The following is a 16,474-nucleotide window of genomic DNA, read 5'->3' on the forward strand; positions in this document are numbered from 1 at the left end:
AGTTTCCTTCCAAGAACTGACGAAACGTTGCCACGTTGGATACGTTGGAATAAGAAGGATGCTGAACGAACATCTCCAGAAACGATAGATATGCGTCTTCCTACCTCTCGAATAAAATCAAGGCTTCTAGAACCCCATGCTCCACTGGTCTTGATAGCTATTAGAGTAAATATAAATTTATCGAGGAGATTATTGTATTTCCTTTCCTTTTCTGTCTCTCTACGTCTAGCAACTTCTCCAGCATTCACAACGGTCAATGGGAGGCTTGAATGGGTGAATGTGTCCGGACATGTAAAATCCCATACTAGAGATTTGCCTCTCATCCAAGGATTAATGTCATGCCATCAGGTCGTTTACCATCGGAACGACAAATTCTTATATAATATTACATATTTCTTAAATTTTTAAGCGATTTTTGTTACATATTTATGTACATATTTAGGGGGTTGATATTACATAAAAAACCGGACTCTAATTATAAAACATGCGTTTTCAGTTATGCGTTTGCTGTACGTTTAGTTCAAAAACTACAGGAATTACGTTTTTACGTATGACACATACGATTTTTTTTTCTGTGTGGAAATGAGAGAACTGAAAAAAAGAAATAGAACTAGAGTAGACATTAGCTTCACAGGTAACAACTATTATTAATTAATTTATTTATTTATTAATAAATTAATATTAATTAATTTATTTATTTATTTATTTATTGAAAGGAACATTACAGGCGTTACACCAAGTTTCAATGTCCTAACATTACATAGTTATACATAATTAATATTTTTTTCTAAATTTATATGATGTGTCAATTGTACCAACAGTCGAATTAATGTTTTGTTAAATTTTAGCGAATTTGGAAGTTTTTTATTTTCTATCAGTAGAAAATATAATTGCATCTCTTCTTCCCAAATTTATTACGGAGTTTTAGGTTATTAAGTGAATTGTATAATACATATTTTATGAATAAATAGAACATTAATTATTGTGCTGTTTGTAATTATGGAATTTTATAGTAAGCTAACATATTGAAATAAGGTTCAAATTTTGAATATAAATACATTTGTGCCCTCTCTGTTGCTAACTGTGTTGTGTTTAGTCTCTTTTGGTCTAGTGGCTATGTGCTCAACTTTGATGTACGTGGCTCCGAGTTCTATTACGTGGGAAAACACTAAAATTTGAACATGTTACCATGACTCGGGTTTTATCTTGAAAGCCTGACTAAAAATAATACAAAATTTACCATTTTTCTTTTGTTTTTTTATTCATAAATGAAAGGAGATAATGAAATGCATCTTACAACAATCATAGGTAATGTTATTCTACAAAAGAAAAAAAAATACGAACCTGAAGAATGTTTAGTGTTGCCATCCATAGAAATAACAGTGTTGCCAGAATAACATTTCTCCCAAAATCTAAGTTAAGGCAGCAACTTGTGGAACGAACTCAACTGCATTTGATTACGTACTTCATCATCTTTTTGTGGTCTGAATGTGTACCCGAAGCGAAATTTCATAAAAGACTTTCAGTACAATACGGGGACAATATGTTGTCACAGCGAAGTGTTTAGCAGTGGAATGAACAGTTCAAAAGTGGTCGAACGACCGTGAATGATGAGGAAAAAGCAGGGTATCACTTTGACTGTGCAACGTAGGGGAAGGGGGAGGAGGAGCTATATAAAATTTATCTATCTATGCTTATATATATATATATATATATATATATATATATATATATATATATATATATATATATATAATGACTATGTAACTTAATGTTCAACGCGGGTTCGATTCCAGGTGGGGGCATTCGTTCGAAAAAGTGTAAAACGCTTTTTCAGGCCAGCCACTCTGAATGAGGTTTTACTGGATTTTCCTCATTCACACCAGGCAAATGCCGGGTGGTACCTAACTTATAGGTTCCAGGCTGCTTCCTTCATTCCCCCATCCTTTCTTCCTTCCCTTTCCCCGGAGTGTGTGCTCGCCGAGGGATGTCATCCCTCAAACGTATTGGACTAAATGGCCTTAGATGCTGAATGCCCAGAAATCTAATTCCTAATCCTAATCCTTAATGTTCAACGGAGATGAGGTTCGGGCTTGGGAAGTTCTTATCATTTCCCTCGACGTTAGAATTTAGGATAGGGGGAAGGGAGAGACACTTAAAATGATCGAAAATGACTGATATTAGTGCCGAATCCATAGCTTTCAGAGTCTCAACTTGGGGGAGGGGATATATATATATATATATATATATATATATATATATATATATATATATATATATATATATATAAAAGATCGAAATTGACCGATGTTCGTGGTGAATCCAAAGTTTTAGGGGTTGCTGAGATGAACAGTGACAATTTCGATCCCATTTAATTGTAATTAAAATTGGATAAAGAATTGGATGAAGATTATTGCAAAATTAAAATATAGGTTAAGTTTATTTCAAAATTATGTCAGACACTTTGTTTTGCTTATTTGGATATAGTAAGAATAAAACAGACATCAGTAAAATGTAGCAATGTTATGCTAACGAAGATAACAAACAACAAAAATGCAATGTAAAAGATTTTGTAATAATCTTCATCCAATTTTAATTACAATCATTCTGTTCAATACGGATGTACTGACAATATATATATATATATATATATATATATATATATATACCGGGTGAGGCATTTAAAACTGTTTTTTTGAATATCTGGAAAACTACAAATCGGATTTTCAAAAAGTTGTAATAAAAGTTGTTCGTCTCGAAGGGGGACATCCAATGATACCACACTCGACCCCCTGCCCCCACCCCCCGGGGGCAGGAGGGGGGGCAACTTTAAAATCTTAAATAGGAACCCCCATTTTTTATTCCATATTCTGATTCCCCGTGAAAAAATACGTAACTTTTGTATTGAACATTTTTTTCGTTGCGTGATAGATGGCGCTGTAATCGACAAAAATCAAAATGGCTCACAAACATTTGAAAAATAAGGCATTTAAAACTGTTTTTTTGAATATCTGGAAAACTAAAAATCGGATTTTGAAAAGTTGTAATAAAAGTTGTTCGTCTCGAAGGGGGACATCCAATGATACCACACACGACCCCCTGCCCCCACCCTCCGGGGGCAGGAGGGGGGGCAACTTTAAAATCTTAAATAGGAACCCCCATTTTTTATTCCATATTCTGATTCCCCGTTAGAAAATACGTAACTTTTGTATTGAACATTTTTTTCGTTGCGTGATAGATGGCGCTGTAATCGACAAAAATCAAAATGGCTCACAAACATTTGAAAAATGAGGCATTTAAAACTGTTTTTTTTGAATATCTGGAAAACTACAAATCGGATTTTGAAAAAGTTGTAATAAAAGTTGTTCGTCTCGAAGGGGGACATCCAATGATACCACACTCGACCCCCTGCCCCCACCCCCCGGGGGCGGGAGGGGAGGCAACTTTGAAATCTTAAATAGGAACCCCCATTTTTTTATTCCATATTCTGATTTCCCGTGAAAAAATACGTAACTTTTGTATTGAACATTTTTTTCGTTGCGTGATAGATGGCGCTGTAATCGACAAAAATCAAAATGGCTCACAAACATTTGAAAAATGAGGCATTTAAAACTGTTTTTTTGAATATCTGGAAAACTAAAAATCGGATTTTGAAAAAGTTGTAATAAAAGTTGTTCGTCTCGAAGGGGGTCATCCAATGATACCACACTCCACCCCCTGCCTCCACCCCCGGGGGCGGGAGGGGAGGCAACTTTGAAATCTTAAATAGGAACCACCATTTTTTATTCCATATTCTGATTCCCCGTGAAAAAATACGTAACTTTTGTATTGAACATTTTTTTCGTTGCGTGATAGATGGCGCTGTAATCGACAAAAATCAAAATGGCTCACAAACATTTGAAAAATGAGGCATTTAAAACTGTTTTTTGAATATCTTGAAAACAACAAATCGGATTTTGAAAAAGTTGTAATAAAAGTTGTTCGTCTCGAAGGGGGACATCCAATGATACCACACTCGACCCCCTGTCCGCACCCCCCGGGGGCAGGATGGGGGGCAACTTTAAAATCTTAAATGGGAACCCCCATTTTTTATTCCATATTCTGTTTCTCCGTGAAAAAATACGGGTGCTTGTTTTAGGTGAGTCATCTTGAATCTCACCATCGGGGTGCTTGTTTAAGGTGAGTCCCCTTGCCTCTCACCATCGGAAGCTCCATATTTTACCGAAGCAAATGTTCAAAATGGTGTCCGTTTTCTGCAATACACATTACAACTCTGTTTGTGAAGAACAATTCTACTGCTCTAAGTGTCTCTTCGCTAATGTTTGCACATGCATTGATTATGCGCTGCGACATATTTTCTGGGGTTGTTGGTTCTTCCGTGTAACATTTTGCTTTTAGCGTTCCCCACAGGAAAAAGTCGGAAGAAGTTAAATCAGGGGATCGTGCAGGCCAATTTTGAGAACCACCTCGTCCAACCCATCGATCAGGATATTTTCTATTCAAAACCTCACGAGATATCCGTGAATAATGCGCTGGACATCCGTCTTGTTGAAACCAAATATTCATTCTTGTTTGAAGTGGGACATCTTCCAGTAGTGTTGGCAAAATATTATCTAAAAAATCGGCATACATTTGACCATTCAAATTCCCGTCTATGAAGTATGGGCCAATTATTCGAGTACCTAAAACACCGCACCAAACGTTCACACTCCATGTACGTTGACGCTCGGCTTGCCTTAACCAATGTGGATTATCTACTGACCAATAATGCATATTATGCCGATTCACTTGACCAGTATTCGTGAAAGTTGCCTCATCAGAGAAAAGTATCTGTGAAATAAAATCATCATTAACTGCTAATTGCTGTTGTATCCAATTGCAAAAGTTCAAGCGGTGTTGAAAGTCGTCCCCATGTAGTTCCTGATGCAACGAAACGTGATATGGATGGAATCTGTGTTCATGCAGTATGTGCAGAACACTTCTTTGCGACATTCCAGAACTTCGTGCGATTTGCCGAGAACTGATGTGAGGATTTGCAGCAACTGCAGCTAAAACATTCACTGCGGCATTTTCGTTCGTCACAGGCCGTGATCGGACTCGTTGTCTGGGTTGAATACTTCCAGTTTCAATAAATAATTGAATAATACTGCGAAAAGTCGTTGCAGAAGGAACATTCCTATCAGGGAACAGGTTAGCATACCTTAAACGTGCTTCTTCTACTGTCTATTTGACTCAAAGTATTCCTTAACTTTGTCACCTAATGTTACTGATATCTTCAATTGATCCATAATAAGAATTTTTCTGTAACTAATGAACAACTATTTTCATCATTATTGATCACAGACTCTAACTACATAGCAACGTCCAACTTAATCATACGATACGGACTATTGTCTTGTTGCCCATATTCTTTTCTTTCAGTTAACATCTCATTAAAAGTGAAATCCACAATCGAACTCCACTCAATAGAATTTCATCAAGAAACTAATCCTTGAAACTACATGTTATTCTCACCAATACAAACAACGACATAACCCTGAATGACATGTGAACGTACTTTGTGAGTACGTTATGTAACATTGTCTTTCTTGGCGCTGTCTAATAGATAGCGCTCTAATAGACAACAATCAAAATGAGTAAACACCGCTGACAAGTGATAAGAAAATGTTCGAAATTGTGACTATTTTTTGCGATATATTTTGCATTATTCAAACTACCGTCTACGAAGCAAGAACTGCTATCACGCGTAGCAGTCCATGGTTAGATTTCCTGTAGGTGTAACACTTGCAATTAGGGATGGGCACGAGCGAGTTCGAGCAAGTTTTCTTTGAAACTCGACTCGACTCGACTCGAAAAACTTCCTCCAACTCTACTCGAAATTCTACTCGAATTCGGGTTAAGTTTCGAGTCGAGTCGAGCCAATTCGAGCTAAATCCTGTGTGTAGTTCCAAATACTCTTTTCAAATATCCTACGTAGATAATATAATTATCAATGATATTACTAGTAATATACTACCACTACTACAACTTATTATTATTATTATTATTATTATTATTATTATTATTATTATTATTATTATTATTATTATTATTATTATTATTATTATTATTATTATTACACGGTTTGTATCTGAATACTAAAAACTAGTTGACTGTCTATCTGCGTAGTCGACAAGTCTTTAGGAGGCAAGGACATCGGTCATGAGGTTCTGGGTTTGAGTTCCGGAGGAGCAAGCCAAAAATTGATAAAAGTTATAGGGCGTCGGTCAAACATGTTCAAAACTGCTTGGTCCGGGTTTAGGGTTGTCATCGGCTCAAGCGGTCGGCTCACAGCTTATTCACTATCAAGCCAAACAGAAAAGTGAGCCAACAGCTCATCGAAGCGAGCCGGCTCAGCCATAGGCTCAGTTAAGATGAGTCGAACAGAGTCGATGGGCTGCTTTTAATGGAGCTGGCTCGAGCCGATGGCTCACATGAGTCGAGTTGGTGGCTGATCCGAATGGAACCGGCTCGAGCCATCGGTTCAATTGTGCCGAGTCGCTGGCTCGTCCCAACCAAGCCGGCTTGAGCTGTTCGCTCAGTTGAACCAGCCGAGCCTATTGACATCACTGCACGGATTGGGCTTCTTTTGGGGCTCAAAAAGTCGACCGTGCAGGTCTAAGCCTAGACGGTAAGAACTACAGTATATACTTATATTGGTGCTCACGAAATTTGAAGCTGTCTCGTTATAAAAATCTATTGTTGTCTCGTTTTCGAGACGAGATGACATATACTAAACGTACCCCCACCAGATGTACCTTTGTCGTGAGAAATATTGAAAGTATTCGACATTACTGCTTACATTTCTCATGGCTTTCGCTTTCCAGTCTAAACAGACCATAATTTAAAAACGAGTTAAAAAGAGCTGAATGTGCGAGCCATTTATCAAACTCGACTCGACTCGAAACTCGAGCTCAAAACAAGTCGAGAAAATTACCTTTGACTCGACTCGAATTCAACTCGAGTCGATTTTAAGCTCGACTCGCGCCTACCCCTGCTTGCAATGTGTAGTCTATTGCAGAAAAGGGGGACCATTTCGAACGTTTGTTCGTTTGTTCAGTAAACAATGAAGATGTGTGAGAGGCAAAGAGACAACCCCAAAACAAACACCCGAATGGTAGGATGCAAGAGGCTCAACTAAAACAAACACCTCGATGACGAGACTCAAGGGGACTTACCTGAAACAAGCACCTCCTTAGTGAGAGGCAAGGGGACTCACATTGAATCAGCAAACAAAAGGCAACAAACTAATAGATACTACGTCCACGTAGTCCAATTGAAGTAAGTTTCACCTACATCGGTAACAGAAATTACACCAAAAATATGGGCAAAGTAATGAATTATGTTCTGGAGAATCAAGTGTTTTGCTTAAAACATTACAGTTTCTCATTAAAGATTTTAGAATAACCACCTTTCAGAATAACTGAGATAGCGTTACGGTAGTCAACTATGGTGTCATTTGATAGTATTTACAAAGATATCAAAACTATCTACTTTAATTTTCTTAATCTGATGCGTATTTCTTGGATATTTTTCAATTGTTCAAAACAAATTTTCGTCGATTACAGCGCTACCTATCACGAAACGAAAAAAATGTTCAATACAAAAGTTACGTATTTGTTCCCAGGGAATCCAAACCTTTATTAAAAATGGAGGTTCTCGTATAATATTTCAAATTTGACCCCCTCCCGCCCCCGGGAGGTTGGGCAGGGGTCGAGTGTGATATTGTTGAATGTTCCCCTTCGAGATGAGTGATTTTTTTTACGTTTTTGTTTTAAAAATCCGATTTTTAGCTTTCCAGATATTAAAAAAAAAAAAACAGTTTTAAATGCCTCATTTTTCAAATGTTTGTGAGCCATTTTGATTTTTGTCGATTACAGCGCCATCTATCACGCAACGAAAAAAATGTTCAATACAAAAGTTACGTATTTTTTCACGGGGAATCAGAATATGGAATATAAAAATGGGGGTTCCTATTTAAGATTTCAAAGTTGCCCCCCTCCCGCCCCCGGGGGGTGGGGGCAGGGGGTCGAGTGTGGTATCATTGGATGTCCCCCTTCGAGACGAACAACTTTTATTACAACTTTTTCAAAATCCGATTTGTAGTTTTCCAGATATTCAAAAAAACAGTTTTAAATGCCTCATTTTTCAAATGTTTGTGAGCCATTTTGATTTTTGCCGATTACAGCGCCATCTATCACACAACGAAAAAAATGTTCATTACAAAAGTTACGTATTTTCTAACGGGGAATCAGAATATGGAATAAAAAATGGGGGTTCCTATTTAAGATTTTAAAGTTGCCTCCCCTCCCGCCCCCGGGGGTGGAGGCAGGGGGTCGAGTGTGGTATCATTGGATGACCCCCTTCGTAACGAACAACTTTTATTACAACTTTTTCAAAATCCGATTTTTAGTTTTCCAGATATTCAAAAAAACAGTTTTAAATGCCTCATTTTTCAAATGTTTGTGAGCCATTTTGATTTTTGTCGATTACAGCGCCATCTATCACGCAACGAAAAAAATGTTCAATACAAAAGTTACGTATTTTTTCACGGGGAATCAGAATATGGAATAAAAAATGGGGGTTCCTATTTAAGATTTCAAAGTTGCCCCCTCCCGCCCCCGGGGGTGGGGGCAGGGGGTCGAGTGTGGTACCATTGGATGTCCCCCTTTGAGGCGAACAACTTTTAATACAACTTTTTCAAAATCCGATTTGTAGTTTTCCAGATATTCAAAAAAACAGTTTTAAATGCCTCACCCGGTATATACCCACCCAACCAGGTACATTCTAGGAACGTGCCATTTAAGTTCCATATGTACCGTTTACGTACCTGGTACTTGAAACATGTACATTTCATATGCATAGCACGTGTCGCTAGGTACGTGCCTTTCGAGGAATTTCTGACACTTGCAAGGTACTTTTACATGCTTCACTGGAATGTGAGGAATGTGAATGGCACATACCCCATGTACCATGGCATGGTTGTGCGTAAGTTGCTTCGTATTGCGACTAGGGTTGCCAATTTAGCCACTTTGTGACGAGATCTGGCCATTTTGAGAACGTCGTTAGTCACATAATTTCCAAAGAGCCAATAGTGGCTTTTTAGCCATATGCTTTTCACTTCTATAGCCACTTTCTGAGTTTAGCCACATTGTAATATACATACAAACTTAATATATTGTCAGTTATATATGGTGCTTATTGGGAAAAACACTCCCCAAAAAAGTTCATCTTAGACTGGAGAAATGGTTATCCTTCCTTTTCCATTATTATTTGGCTATGAAACAAATGCCGGAGACATATACAACCGCTATATACAACAGTGTGGTGTTGGAATGTGTAATGATTAGGATGTGATGTTTTATTTTATTTTTTTGAAAGTTCAACACTTCCAATGTACCCGTAAAAATGTACTAAAGAAATAGTGCCCATGTTTTTTAAATATTCAATTAGAACTGGACAATCTACATGAAATTTGCAATCGATCAGTGAAAACGTCATCTTTCTAGAGCCTGTAGTTTCTGAGATCTCATTGTCGAGAAACATATATGTGTATTTTAAAAGAGCTCCAAAGATGGCAGCACAATTCATTTTCATGTATTTCGGAGAAGGCTTACTAAAGGCAAAGGCCTTTGAACAATAATTTAAAAGAATAAACTTTGTGAAAAATATTTATGTCAGTAATTTATTTAAACTACACTCTTTTAGAAATATTTGTCTTTGTTATACACGTGAAATCACAAATAACCGTAAATCAAAGGTTGGAATGCTAAGATTATAGGTTAGAGCTCGGTCGCTCGTAAATGTTACTGTAGTATTTTAATAGATAGTTAAATTGCCACACAGATGCCGGAGGAGGGCATATATTTTCAGAGTTAGTTGCTTGGCTTTTTTTAAAAGTACAAGCTTCTCAATTCGAACGTAAAAATGAAGCGTTAAGGTTTTAGTATTTAAGTACTCGCACTCCCAGTTGCATAGCACTGCCCTAAGGAACATTACTGACATGCCTAGTACATTCCTGGCACATGCCAATGCCAAGTAAATGTGTCAAGTACATACACGGTACGTGATATACACATAATAGATACATTCCTCGGTATGTGTCATGCACGTACTTTTGGGCGGAAGTAACCTTATTCCTTACATGTGTATTTCACATGATTGCTCTATTCACGTACCTATCATGTACATTCCAATGTACCTCGAGGAACATTCTTTACACATGATCAGTATGTACTTGTGTTGGGTGGGTATATATATATATATATATATATATATATATATATATATATATATATATATATATACTGACTTACCTTTTTCTCCCGCAGTCTTCATTTATGAATAAGATTACAGGGCGTTTTCTCCCCGTTCGAAGGACTGGTTGTTTAGCAAGTAAATTGATTGAAGTTACTTCTTGATTTACCCTCTTATCAATGCAAAAAATGATTAAGATTCTTCAAACCGTTAAGAAGAAGAGGAAGGAACACAGAAATTAAGTTTTAAAGAATAGAACGACAGTCTGTAAAGCTCGTTTCGCTGTAAACATATATCTTTTTTTATACTAGACTTTTTCTTAAATATTTATGGTTGTTAATTACATTCTTTTGAATAAAACCAAATGATGTTAATAATCTTGTGTACGCGGTAAATTTTCAACTACAAAATCAAAACTAATAAAAGATATATTTGTTTCCTAATGTTCTGCTTTCATTCACGTTGTATTAATAAAAAACTATGACAATAGTTACGATGTAACTTTGTATTAGTTTTATAACAAAGAACTTTTTAAAATTTGAGAATCAATATGCGAATAATAATATTTGTATCTTTTTATTTTCTTTTTGTTGCAATGTTTAAATGAAAACTCTTCACTGAAAAGGAAACATAATCGTGAACTGGATAAAAGAATTGCATTTCTTTCTGACAAAATAATACACAATTGTTACATATTTCTTTATTCATACTTCCCAGTCAAAGAAGAGTATTTTTCATTTATTCTTTTCCAGGAAAACCCATTGAGAAGATTTCTTCTGAATTGAATTTTGAAAGATTTTTCTCTTTGAACGTATTCTTCAGAAGTTCCAACACGAGCAAATATTAATGAGGCCTAAGAATTGTGTTGGAGTTTATATCAGTTTTCGTATAATAGTGAGATATTTGAGAATTCATATCAATAGTTATAATAATAGTAATAAAAGGTTGAATATTACACTTTTCTATCACCAGTATTGCTAGTAATATTTACACCAGTGATCGCCAAACCGTCGATCGCTAGCTACTAGTAGCTCGCGGGGACATTTTCAGTAGATCGCATTAACGCTTCGGTTGGTTAACATTGATTTCTCCACTGAGTTGACGTTAACGACAGGGGGCGCTGACGGCAACAACTGCTTGTTTCTCCCACGCAATTGTCAGCCTCATCTCACAGTTGATTGTGTATTGTCTGTCTTATAAGTAAATGCATGTTTTCCGCGGGATAGTATCTTTTGTCCCTTGAAGCGATGAAAATCAGTTCGCTTAATGTAATTGACCTTAAACATTTTTAAAGCTGTGGATTCTGGTAAAACAACAAAACATATTACGTTTGCAAATGCAATTTACACAACAAATAACACGAATAGTGTGACAAGCAGGGAAAACAAAGAAATTGTTATACTGTCATACGGTAAGACGACAGAAACAAAAACTATAAACTGAATATTTAAAGTGTATAGCAACGAAACAAGCACCTGAGTGTGTGGTGTAGTGGGTAAGGTTCTCTCCTATCAATCAGCTGATCCATGTTCGAATCTTCGTCAAGTGCCTCCTTTTCTTTTCGTCGAAGGAACAGCCATTACTTGTAGTATTAGTTTTATATATGGTGTCATTCTGTTAGATTTTTTCTTATTATTGTTTAAGGTAATAATATAAGGCTGCAAGTATGATTCTACCTAGGTAGATCAAAAGTAACGCTGTTCTAGATTTCTTTCCATTAACAAAATTTAAAAATAAGCTTACATCCGAAACTAAATATACAAGTAGTTGAAAGGAAAGTAGCAGGTTGGTACAATATAACCTGAGGGTAGAAGAGCAAAGCAATATAACCTGAGGCGCCTTCAAGTGGCTGTCTTATCTCTGTCTTAACTGTGAACTGAACACACCTTCTTTTAAAACACAATGTTATCAATGAAATATTGGTCTGTGTGAAAACATAAAGAGAAAAAAAAAAACAATATTAGTATATTTTGTTTTTATTATTAGATGTTTCAGAATGTTGAAAAAAGAAATCATGTCCACTATTAAATGAGAATATGATTAATAAACTAGTGTTCATATCGAGTGGAATGACAGTATGTATTCTGAAAGGCTATATTCTATTTGGGAATACTCATGTGAGAATGAAAAGAATGTAACATTTATGTAATGAATCCTATCAAAAGATTGATTTCTGATGGGAGTTTACTTAGGGATCCCAAGCTAAGTTGTAGAACCATGTCTCATATAGTCTCAGTGCTGAAAGGGATGTTACACTCCCAATGAACCAACTGATCAGTCTTAGAACTATCAGTTTCAGGAGAGATGATTGGTTTGTGAACTGTGAAAGGTCTCTATTAATCTACAAGCCAAGCTTGGAGCAATTTCCACATAACCCAAAATAGATTAAAGTCACAAATCTGCGTATAAAAATTCATCGCTAGCTGAACTATTGTGACTCATAATTAAACTTGATTTTTAACTCCCTAAAATTGTGCTTCTAGGTTCACTGGAACTGAGGGGGATGGCCCCCCAATGATCCGATTTGAAGTGTGTTTTTCGGGCAGAAAAGTGATATTTTTGTCCGATTGCGACAAAGGAAAGTGAGATGAAATTCATGCCCCCCCCCCATAATAAGCCTCAAATCTGTCTGCCTCCCAGTGTTGGAGACAATTCTGCTTCCTTTATCCTCCACAGCATTGTTTTTCAACTTCATAAATATTTTGAACATCGCTTTAAAAAAATCTGAACGGTCTTGCCTGTTCCCCCTCCCCCAATGTTAAAGACAGATTTGCGCAACTGTCTAGGTTCCTAATACGGATTCAAAAGACCTGTAAATATATTTTAAAAATCAAAAATAGAATACACAGTTCATTTAAAAATGTAGCCCTGAACAATTTTTAAAGGTCAGACACGAACTAGTTGAAATTCTCATTCTTCGAACGGGAAGAATAAGTTTATGGAAATATTATTTGTGAAATATTCAAACCTCTTTCCTAATAGAATACCATATCAATCGAAGTGAAATAAAAAAGATCCAGGTGAATCCAACTGCTAAATATTTTCTAAATTTATTTTAAACAGCTAATATGCTTACTCACTTTGGTCAGTTTATGAACATAAAACGGGAAATTAAGATATGGTAGCAGTTGCCTTGCTTTCTTTGCTAGAGTTGGAATTTCCGAAAACGATGCACCACGTGGTCACAGATTTGTAAGGAGGAGTTTAAATAGCGAGTTTCATCTTCCTATGATAAGAGATTCGTCGGAAACTCTCTTTTTTATATTTTTAATACTCCTTTCCTAGCTTAGAACATGTATTGTATGAAAGTAACGTAAGAAAATCCCGGCGAGAGTTAACTGACAGGGGGAAAGCAGACTTTAGTAAATAATCTTCGGGGCCATCCTTTTCCAACTTGACGCATGTATGAGACGAAGCGTAAAGTTATCAAGTGACGGCGTGGCAGAGTTAAAAAAATCTACGACTCACGTGCAAAGCGTCCTGGGTTCGATTCCTTTCTTATTTTTTCTTTAACCAATATAGTAGCCATTTTTAACTAAGAGTAAAATATTAATTCATCATATGTTTGTGAAGTTTCCAGTAGACGTCAGCCAATCATTTTCTTTCAAGTTCTAAATGCATTCAAATATTCATTTCAAACGGCTCATTCGATTTCCCGTAATGATCGGACAGACAATCACGATGTCACTTTTACATATTGACCGCGTATTTAGAGCTTGTCCCTTTTTCCCTCAATAGCGGATTTTTAAGGAGAACGCAAGGTGGGCTCACATATTTGAAAATAAGGTGTTTATATTCATCTCTTTCTCTTATGATATATGCGTTAATGAATTATAGAAACCCGACTGTACCAAATGCTATATGCAGTATTTTAAAGAAATAATTTAAAAGTGCTTCATCCATTTTGCTATGATGACAAGACACAACCTCGATGTCATCATTCTTAAATATTGAGCAAAAAAGATACAAATTATTCTTCATTATACCAAAAGTTTCAAACACGGTCGGACACATGCACATTCGTTTTAAATAAGGTTTTTATATACCAAGTTTCATCTCACAAACGTTAGATATTCTATTTTGGCATAAATTTTTAACCCCCTCTCCTCTGTTACGATAATCAATTTAATAAAAATGCCATGACAACAACCCAGTCCGAAGTAGATGTTAACTATGTTAATAAAATTCATTTCAAACGGTTCAGCCATTTTTCGTTATGATAGACAACATATTTTTCATTTGTATGCTATGTAGATATAGATTAATAGTATTCTTACTGTGTTATTTATTTATTTATTTAAGTCATTAATTGATATAAAAATGAGGTGTTATGTTTAATGTTTAACAATACCTGCCATTTTTCATGTCATCAACAGTCAAGTAGCAAATTTTGTGTAATATTTTTATTACATTGAATTTAATATGTCACGCTAGAAGCAAATTAAGCATGAATGCGAGAACATTGTTCAGTTTCAGTTCTCAAGAGATTTTCTTTCCTGCCTTTCTATTACTTTGTCAATAGCTTACAAAACACTACAGCAGATTTTTTTTTACGTGTAGTCTTTAACATTTTTCCCATATACTTTTCTCAACGTTTAATTCCTTTAGGCTAAAAGAGACAGATGATTAATGAAAGTAAATTCTAGTTAAAGTAAAATCTAAATTGACCCTTAACGGGAATCGAACACAACGCTACAAGAACCAAAAACGCACGCGCTAACCACGAGACCAGCAGAAAGCAGGGGAAGTAGCATATCAATTATCCGTGTGTATGACGACGCTTCGTCGTCTCCAGATATGTTCCGTTCATACCGGGACAGAGTGTGACTGCTTCCAGGTCATGACATTCTTAACTAGTTTCATCACTGCTTCCCAATACTAGTATAATAATAGGATCTGTTCCAACTCCAACCGGTAAAAACTGACTGTGGTAAGAAACTTTTAAAAAGAAACGGAGTTCGAGTCTCGGCGGGGCTCATGTACCTATTTCGGATCCCACGTTAAGCTATAAGTCCATGTCTCATAAAGCCCTGCCGCTGAATGGGACGCTAAAATCAAATCAACTACTACAACTAATAACAGACATTCTAGAAAGATTTCTGCAGACCATTTTCATAATAAACTTTTTTTCGTACCAAACGGACAAACATATATGTATAATAACAAGCATTCTGTAAAACCTTCCGAAGTATTCAAACACTTTAAACAAATATGTAGGAACTTCCACCAAAAAATAGGTTCTAGCAAGCAAAGTAGGCTATTTTTGGCATTATTCAATTTGATCAGTTGCTACATTTCCTAATGAAATGTTGACGTTACATGTTCTCCCTGAAATATATGTAAGGGAAAAGATATCTTTTGACCAAAAATCCGGCGTTAGATACGTTAATTTATATTTAAAAAACGGAAGACAGGAGCTGATTTAGTGAGCTGCTCCCTGTATTTATCGCTTGGTTAGTCAGTTTGTAACGACAATATTATAACCATGGGAAGTCAAACGTGTGTTGCATTCTTCAAGGTTTAAAGTTCTTAACATATTTCAGATTCTATCGAGAGTTAAATTCATGGTGTTTATTTCAATGTGAAGTTTCCCTGTCTATTCAAGAAACTTGTATTTCAGCTTATAGAGGCAAATATTTTTTGCTAACTTGAAACACCCTGCATTTCATTGCAGTTTATTTTATTATAAACCATTGCTTAATTCTATTATAGAATTGTTCATAATATTTGTCATATTATCTTCGACATTTTCAAGTATAAATGTATCATTTTTCATTTCTTTATATAACGAAATGCAATGCCATAGTGACATTTTGCTCTATGCTGTCGGTTTCGTTAAGAACTAAAGGTGAGTATTTTATATCTAAACGAAAAATAAAATTACTTATATTTAGTTCCAGAAATAAAAATGATAGAAGCCAATGTGCTGACCACACACAAAAAAACTGAAACCCACCTCCTTGACCATAGCTAATTATGAACTACAATTGAAGAGCATTCAATTTATTTTTGAGCTGTAAGCTTATTCATAGTTTTTATTAATAGTCAAATCTAGAACAGTTTTACGTTTATAAAATTCTACTTCATCTTGTTCACTTGACAATAAATAAATTCATAAATACTTGCAGAATATCAAATCGCGTCTTAAACTGTAACCACATGTTTCTTTTCACTGGAG

This window comes from Thermobia domestica, chromosome 15 (genome assembly GCF_964235325.1).
Source record: "Thermobia domestica chromosome 15, izTheDome1.hap1.1, whole genome shotgun sequence".
Classification (NCBI taxonomy): Eukaryota; Metazoa; Arthropoda; class Insecta; order Zygentoma; family Lepismatidae; genus Thermobia; species Thermobia domestica.